The following is a 9,227-nucleotide window of genomic DNA, read 5'->3' as shown; positions in this document are numbered from 1 at the left end:
CTGAAAGGGAACGCGATCGTCGGTCTCAGTTTTACGCGTACGAAAAAATTAAAAAAAATATTAACCCAAACACAAATTTGTATCCGCGCACCGAAAAAGAAGCACTTTTCTTTTTCACGCGGTCTCCGCTTTTACACGCAAAGTACGAGCATGTATGTGTGAAGATGGGACATGTTCGATACGATTTTAATTAGGAATTTGCCAATTTCCTTTTTCTCAGCAATAATTTTAATAAATAATGCTGCTTTCTCTCATAAACTACATTTTCGGTAGTTTTCCTTTATTGTGTCTTTCATTTAGTGTGCGTGTGTCAAGCACTTTAAAAAGTGTGACGAAGAGACGGTTTTTGATCGATCGGAATCAACACATCATTACATCATCGTACTCGTTATGAAAAAGCGAATTAGTATCCGCCGTAAGCGAAAAGAGATTTTCGCGGGCGGTCTTTGTGTTCGTGTTTCAATTTTCTTTCTATATTTTTTCGTCGCCAAACCGAAGACAGATCGTGAATTTTGACGAAAAAATCTATAGACGTGCCAGACTGAGCGTCTAACATAAAATCCTCAAGTTTACCGTTCTATATCGTGACTTAATGACGATTGACGGTGTATATAATTTTGAAATGGTGCAGTCGTACGCTCCGTAAAGAGAATTTTACCGTTTCTAACGAAATCACTTTACCACATCTACCAAAAACATTAAAAAAGCAAGGTGTGATGTGTGTGTGATCGCTCGTTTAACGGCGCTTTCAAAAAACTCTTTGAAGCGTCTAACGACGAACATCATTCACGCGAATCGTAAAATCGGGAGCGTTTCTCGCCGGTCCCGTAGCCGGGCGTAAATCATTTAAAACCCACGGAGTCGTAACCTAATTCGACACCTGCGATTTTCTTCTTTCTCGACTACTCTGCTACATCCTCTCCGTGTGTCCGAAAAAAGAGGACTTCTAACGTCTTTCGACTTTCGCGGTGGAGTTCACAACTTTCCGCGATCCGGTCGAAAAACCGAAAGCGTCCCTCCTTTTTTCCATCATTGGAAAAGATCGAGAGATAGTACAAAAAAAATCAAAAAATCTAGGTACCCGAAGAAACAGCCGTATGCCCGAGCGAATTCGGTTTTTCTCGTTCAAAAAAGGTGAAAAACTCGATCGCAAGGACCGGCGCTGCGGGCCAGCGTAACGCTATTGTTTTTCCGAATATGTACGATTCGTAGTTCAAAACGTCGTACACACGGTGTTTCAAAAAGAAACAAGCAACGGCACGACAAAAGATCGTGCCGTCGACTCCATGTCATCGACGACGGTGTTGTAAAAACATAAAGTGTACATCGACACGATCAAATAAAAATGCATAATAATAAATTATACATATGTCAAAATTCGTGTGTACGAGGACACGTTAATGATCCTTCCGCAGGTTCACCTACGGAAACCTTGTTACGACTTTTACTTCCTCTAAATGATCAAGTTTGGTCATCTTCCCAGCGACATCGACGACGTCGAAACGCCATCGCGTACCGGTCCGAAGACCTCACTAAATCATTCAATCGGTAGTAGCGACGGGCGGTGTGTACAAAGGGCAGGGACGTAATCAACGCGAGCTTATGACTCACGCTTACTGGGAATTCCTCGTTCATGGGGAACAATTGCAAGCCCCAATCCCTAGCACGAAGGAGGTTCAGCGGGTTACCCGGACCGCTCGGTCAGGGAGGACACGCTGATTCCTTCAGTGTAGCGCGCGTGCGGCCCAGAACATCTAAGGGCATCACAGACCTGTTATTGCTCAATCTCGTGCGGCTAGAAGCCGCCTGTCCCTCTAAGAAGAATTGTTTGTACGCCGACAGTAAAAACCGCGCACGACCACCGGGCGAACCCAGGATCGACGGGCCTTTGGGATGTCGAAATACGCCTATTTAGCAGGCTAGAGTCTCGTTCGTTATCGGAATTAACCAGACAAATCGCTCCACCAACTAAGAACGGCCATGCACCACCACCCACCGAATCAAGAAAGAGCTCTCAATCTGTCAATCCTTCCGGTGTCCGGGCCTGGTGAGGTTTCCCGTGTTGAGTCAAATTAAGCCGCAGGCTCCACTCCTGGTGGTGCCCTTCCGTCAATTCCTTTAAGTTTCAGCTTTGCAACCATACTTCCCCCGGAACCCAAAAGCTTTGGTTTCCCGGAAGCTGCCCGCCGAGTCATCGGAAGAACGTCGGCGGATCGCTAGCTGGCATCGTTTATGGTTAGAACTAGGGCGGTATCTGATCGCCTTCGAACCTCTAACTTTCGTTCTTGATCAATGAAAGCGTTTTTGGCAAATGCTTTCGCTTCTGTCCGTCTTGCGACGATCCAAGAATTTCACCTCTAACGTCGCAATACGAATGCCCCCATCCGTTCCTATTAATCATTACCTCGGGGTTCCGAAAACCAACAAAATAGAACCGAGGTCCTATTCCATTATTCCATGCACACAGTATTCAGGCGAAGTTTTAGCCTGCTTTAAGCACTCTAATTTGTTCAAAGTAAACGTGCCGGCCCACCTCGACACTCAATGAAGAGCACCGCGGCGGGATTGAGTTGGGCCGCCCTCTCGAGCTAAGCCCACCGGCAGGACGTCCCGCGGCACGCCAGTTGACACCGCGAACGATGAACCGGCGGCGCGGGACACAGATTCGACTACGAGCTTTTTAACCGCAACAACTTTAATATACGCTATTGGAGCTGGAATTACCGCGGCTGCTGGCACCAGACTTGCCCTCCAATTGATCCTCGTTAAAGGGTTTAGAGTGTACTCATTCCGATTACGGGGCCTCGGATGAGTCCCGTATCGTTATTTTTCGTCACTACCTCCCCGTGCCGGGAGTGGGTAATTTGCGCGCCTGCTGCCTTCCTTGGATGTGGTAGCCGTTTCTCAGGCTCCCTCTCCGGAATCGAACCCTGATTCCCCGTTACCCGTTACAACCATGGTAGGCGCAGAACCTACCATCGACAGTTGATAAGGCAGACATTTGAAAGATGCGTCGCCGGTGCGAGACCGTGCGATCAGCGTAAAGTTATTCAGAGTCACCAAGTTGTACGATGACGGAGACCGCCACCGATTGGTTTTGATCTAATAAAAGCGCTCCTTCCGTTTCCGGTTGGAGCTCTGTTTGCATGTATTAGCTCTAGAATTACCACAGTTATCCAAGTAAATGTGGGTACGATCTAAGGAACCATAACTGATTTAATGAGCCTTTCGCGGTTTCACCTTAATTTGGCTTGTACTGAGACATGCATGGCTTAATCTTTGAGACAAGCATATGACTACTGGCAGGATCAACCAGGGAACTGCGTTCTTGTTTTAAAATAAGAGAGTTTTAGTCTTTCTTTCCTTCTAGTCATATAAGCTACAATAATCGTAGAATTTCGGAAAGACACCTGCTGCTCTTATAAAAAACTGAACACTTTCCTATTATTGTTTTGAAGAAAGTGTGCGTGTCTGCGAAACGAAAACCTCGTAAGAAGAGACGTAACGCCACGCGATCTTTCTGGATGGAAAATTTTTCGACATTTTTTTCACATCATCCTTGATTGAATCTCCTGCAACAATTTTATTCTTATTCATCCGTTCTAAGTTGTCGTCGTCGTCGAAATAAATAATTTGTACACACTTCGGGGTACACGTTTGTCAAAATTCATGAAATGCAACGTAACATTTTTACTTTAATAAATTTTTACAGTGCATTCAGATCGACTAAACGAACAACGACGGATGAATTGATTTATGGATTTTTATTTGTTGCGACTCATCGGAGGAGAGAGTGAAGAAAAAATAATCCAATATCATGGTTACGGAATAATTTTCTATGACTTTTTCATCCTTGTTTGAATCTTGCAACAATTAATTTTATTCATCCGTTCTAAGTTGTCGTCGTCGTCGAAATAAATAATTTGTACACATTTCGGTACACGTTTGTCAAAATTCATGAAATGCAAACGTAACATTTTACTTTAATAAATTTTTACAGTGCATTCAGATCGACTAAACGAACAACGACGGATGGATTACTTATTTTTGTTGCGACTCATCGGACGAAAAGTAGAAACATAATCCTCCATTGTAATATAGTTTTTACGGAAAATTTTTCTTTTATTTTATATCCTTGATTGAATGCTGCATTTTATCCGTCTTTTTTTCGTCAAAAACAGAGATCAATGCGATTCATCGGACGAAGAAATAATTTCCCAGTTCAAAATTTAGAGATTTTTGGGCACATCGACTTGAAATTTTATCGTAAAGAAAAAATATCGTCGTCGACAAGCAAAAGTTCAAACATTCTCCATACTCTTCGCTAGATTGAAAGCGACGGTTTATTGTGAGATTTCTCTTTAGAAATATTCACACGTTACGAGTTTATGAAATTTTATTTATTTCAAAATTCTCGCTCGGACTTTAGTGAGTTGACGCATTTGTTAATTTTTGGTCGTTCTGACACGAACACATAAAATCTTTGATTGCATTTGGACCGCTAACATAGAAACGCTCGCCGCATCCGCAATCTCGCTGTGCATGGTCAATGGCAAGATTTGTCATCCCTCAAACGATGGTGGGTCCACAGGGTACACATTCCGGCCATCGTCCCAACTACGGGTAAGTCGCGGTGTACGAGAGGTAACAAGATAATCGGACGCACATAAAATCACATTTCGATCGTACGCTTTTGTCCGCTGCTACATACCACCACTACTATCCCTATATATGCCAGCGCGGCAGCGTTCAGCTCTGAATCACTCGATGCGCGAAACGGTCGAAATCCCATAGCGCGCCGGCCGCTCGCTATGGGCGAGGGGTCGGGTAAATCGGTCTGATCGCTCGGTGCAAAAGTCCGTTTGGGTACTTAGAGACGGAATTTTAAAATTCTGATTTCGCAGATCAATTTCAAGGGTCATTAGGACTCGAATGCCGTTAACGGTGTTTTGAAAAAAATATTTTTTACGTTTTTACGGCATTTCGACCGAACACCTCAGTTCCGACTTCGGACTTAGAATAATTTTCATCAAAATTTCGAACGCCTCAGTTTCCAGAGGGTTTTAGATCCCGTTTAGTTAGGGGTTTGAAATTATCACAGCCACCCTTGTTTGGTGTTAGTTCGACCGTAACTTTTGTTCGTTTGCATTTAATTTCGATTTTTCTGGGACTTTTGGTCAATGTAAATTTATCAACCGCTACACTTCCGACTTCGGACTTAGACGAATGAGCGCCGAACGCTACAGTTTCGACTTCGGACTTAGAAAAATTTCGCTCGACCGCCACAGTTTCGAATTGGACTTAGAAAAATTTCGGTCGAACGCCTCAGTTTCGAATCGGACTTAGAAAAATTTTGGTCGACCGCTACAGTTTCGACTTCGGACTTAGAAAAATTTCGTTCGAACGCTACAGTTTCGACTTCGGACTTGGAAAAATTTCGCTCGACCGCCACAGTTCCAACATGAGACTTAGAAAAATTTTTATCAAAAATTCGAACACCTCAGTTTCGACTACGGACTTAGAAAAATTTCGCTCGACCGCCACAGTTCCTATTTCGGACTTAGAAAAATTTTCATCAAAATTTCGAACGCCTCAGTTTCCAGAGGGTTTTAGATCCCGTTTAATTAGAAGCTTGAAATTATAAAATCTACCTTCTATCGATGTTAGTTCGACCCAAACATTTGTTCGTTTGCATTTAATTTCGATTTTTCTCGTACTTTTGGTCAATGTAAATTTGTCAACCGCTACACTTCCGACTTCGGACTTAGACGAATGAGCGCCGAACGCTACAGTTTCGACTTCGGACTTGGAAAAATTTCGCTCGACCGCCACAGTTCCAACATGAGACTTAGAAAAATTTTTATCAAAAATTCGAACACCTCAGTTTCGACTACGGACTTAGAAAAATTTCGCTCGACCGCCACAGTTCCTATTTCGGACTTAGAAAAATTTTCATCAAAATTTCGAACGCCTCAGTTTCCAGAGGGTTTTAGATCCCGTTTAATTAGGAGCTTGAAATTATAAAATCTACCTTCTATCGATGCTAGTTCGACCCAAACATTTGTTCGTTTGGATTTAATTTCGATTTTTCTCGGACTTTTGGTCAATGTAAATTTGTCAACCGCTACACTTCCGAGTTCGGACTTAGACGAATGAGCGCCGAACGCTACAGTTTCGACTTCGGACTTAGAAAAATTTTGTTCGAACGCTACAGTTTCGAATTGGACTTGGAAAAATTTCGGTCGAACGCCTCAGTTTCGAATCGGACTTAGAAAAATTTTGGTCGACCGCTACAGTTTCGACTTCGGACTTGGAAAAATTTCGATCGAACGCCACAGTTCCGACTTTTTTTCGAAACTGTAGCGTTCAGTCAAATTGCCGTAAAAACGTAAAAAACTTTTTTTACAAAACATGGTCGACAGCATTCGAGTCCTAATAATCCTTGAAATTGATCTGCGAAATCAGAATTTTAAAATTCCGTCTCTAAGTACCCAAACGGACTTTTGCACCGAGCGATCAGACCGTTTTACTCTACCCCTCGCCCATAGCGAGCGGCCGGCGCACTATGGGATTTCGATCGTTTCACGCATCGAGCGATTCAGAGCTGATCGCTGCCGCGGTGGCATATATAGGGAGTAGTGATGGTAAGTGGCAGCGATGACGGACAAGTACGCACGATGAATGGATTGACATGAAATCAAATGTGCGCGTCCGTACGATCTGTTACCTCTCGTACATCGCGACCCCGTTTAATGATATTATGCTAAATTAAAAATAAAAATACATCGATGAAATAAAAAGTGGTAAGTCTCTAGAAAGACAATATACCGCTGTGAATAAAAATTTCTCGATGAATAGCGAAATGTGAATTAGTCCGCCTGTAACGTGCATTTTGCGAACGAATTAGCTAATTCACCGCTAGTTAAAAAACGTGACCACCCAGTGCTCTTATCCAAAGTCGTCTGCAAATGAGATGAAATTAATAATCTTGACTCTAATGCAGACGACAAATTGAATTGAATAATTTACTTGAATAATGTGACGGATCTATAAAATAAAACACAAAGCCCGAAACACCAAGCAGTAAAAATCTCGATTATTGTTCCGCCCGTTGAAAAACAAAAGATCCGTCACATGGTAAGCAGAACTGGTGAAAATTGTGAAAGACTTGTTTCTCCTCCGATAACAAGCTTGAATTAAATATGATCGAGTGAATGATATTGGAAACCAAAGAACGAAACTGAGGAGAAGCAAATGTTCAGTAATATATTATGAATAATTATAATATTAATATAAATAATAATATTATATTAAAAATGGGAATTGTATGTGGTTGATGGAAAAAGTTTTTTTTTCTGTTGACCGCTACAGTTCCCAATTTGGACTTTAAAAAAAAAAAAAAAAAAAAAAAAAAAAAATTGTGTATACGGAAGGTAAAAAGCAAAAAATAAAATATTTTATTATTTTTTTTACTTTTTTTACGGGTCCCTACCGCTACAGTTCCCACTGAATGTGTCCTTTTCGCGCTAAGTCCATGCAGTCGCTACAGTTCCGAAACTGGACTTGTAAAAATTTCGACATTTTTGAACGCATCAGTTCCGAACGAGGTTTCAAAACTGTAGCGTTCGGTGTAAACGCATCAGTTCCGAATGAGTTTTCGCAACTGTGGCGTTTCATTTTTGTGCTTTCATGGTTGCATAAACAATCGCCAGTGTGAACGCTTCAGTTCCGAATGAGTTTTCGAAACTGTAGCGTTTCATATTTGTGCTTTCATGGTTGCATAAGCAATCGCCAGTGTGAACGCTTCAGTTCCGAATAGATTTTCGAAACTGTAGCGTTCAATGTGAACGCTTCAGTTCCGACTTTGGACTTAGAATAATTTTCATCAAAATTCGAACGCCACAGTTTCGAAAGGGTTTTAGATCCCGTTCAGTTAGGGACTTAAAATTATGACATCCACTTTCGATTAATGTTAGTTCGGTCCGAACTTTTGTTCATTTTCATTTAATTTCAATTTTTCTCGGACTTTTGGTCTTTGTTAATTTTGTCCTTTCGAAACTGTAACGTTCAATGTGAACGCTTCAGTTCCGAATAAATTCTCGAAACTGTAACGTTCAAAGTGAACGCCTCAGTTCCGAATAGATTCTCGAAACTGTAGCGTTCAATGTGAACGCTTCAGTTCCGAATAGATTCTCGAAACTGTAGCGTTCAATGTGAACGCTTCAGTTCCGAATAGATTCTCGAAACTGTAGCGTTCAATGTGAACGCTTCAGTTCCGACTTTGGACTTGGAATAATTTTCATCAAAATTCGAACGCCACAGTTTCGAAAGGGTTTTAGATCCCGTTTAGTTAGGGACTTAAAATTATGACATCCACTTTCGATTAATGTTAGTTCGGTCCGAACTTTTGTTCGTTTTCATTTAATTTCGATTTTTCTCGGACATTTAGACTATGCGAATTTTAGATTTTTCAAGCTGTAGCGTTTGGCGAGAACGCCGCAGTTACGGACAGGTTTTGTGTCAGACTTTCAATAATCTGAAAAAACTCCGAAAAAAGAAAATAATTAGTGTTTTCATGGTTGCATAACAATTTAAAATTCATGCACAAAAATAATCCATCTATATTTCCGTTATTCAAGAATGCAAAGGAAAGACGAAAGTTCGGCAACAATTAGTTTAAGCGGTTGCATAACCATTCAAACGTTATGCTTAAACACAATCCATTTACGATATATAATAAAAATAAAGCTTTATTATCAACTTTGAAGTCCATTCTATTGCTGATCTTTAGACCTATAGATTAGGTCAAGATGTCAAATGTCAAAAAACAACTACAGGTTCCTGTATTTGTAGCAATGCTGGCGCCATCTGTAGAACAGTTACCTAAACTTGAAAGTCAAAAAAATTACAGCTTTCTGTAACTATTAATGTTGGTATCGCCACCTGTTAGTCGAAAACATAATTTAGTGGCGCCATCTATATGACAGGTCTGGAACTTCACAAATGTCAAAAATTACTGGTTTTTACTTTATTTACATATTTTTTTTGAAATTTGGCGCCCATTTTGACCCAAAAGTGGCGCCATCTATGTGTCAGGTCTGGAACTTCATAAATGTCAAAAATTACAAGATTCTGGGTTCATTTACGTATTTTTCTTGAATTTTAAGCATAATTTGACCTGACCTGACCCTAAAATGGCGTCATCTATGTGTCAGGTCTGGAACTTC

At 41.2% G+C, this 9,227-nt stretch overlaps 1 non-coding gene across 1 annotated transcript; it reads right to left on the bottom strand.

Moving 5' to 3' along the window:
- Nucleotides 1-1,398: 1,398 nt before the first annotated feature.
- LOC148165793 (small subunit ribosomal RNA) lies at nucleotides 1,399-3,319 on the bottom strand. The gene has a single exon (XR_015771167.1). It is a non-coding gene; the product is annotated as a small subunit ribosomal RNA (ribosomal RNA).
- Between the last annotated feature and the right edge of the window lie 5,908 nt (nucleotides 3,320-9,227).

This window comes from Gnatocerus cornutus, unplaced genomic scaffold, assembly GCF_029298725.1.
Source record: "Gnatocerus cornutus isolate USDA-ARS CGAHR unplaced genomic scaffold, icGnaCorn1.1 ctg00000205.1, whole genome shotgun sequence".
NCBI classification, from domain to species: Eukaryota; Metazoa; Arthropoda; class Insecta; order Coleoptera; family Tenebrionidae; genus Gnatocerus; species Gnatocerus cornutus.
The sequence above is the reverse complement of the archived record's forward strand: the minus strand, read 5'-3'. Positions and strand labels throughout refer to the sequence as shown.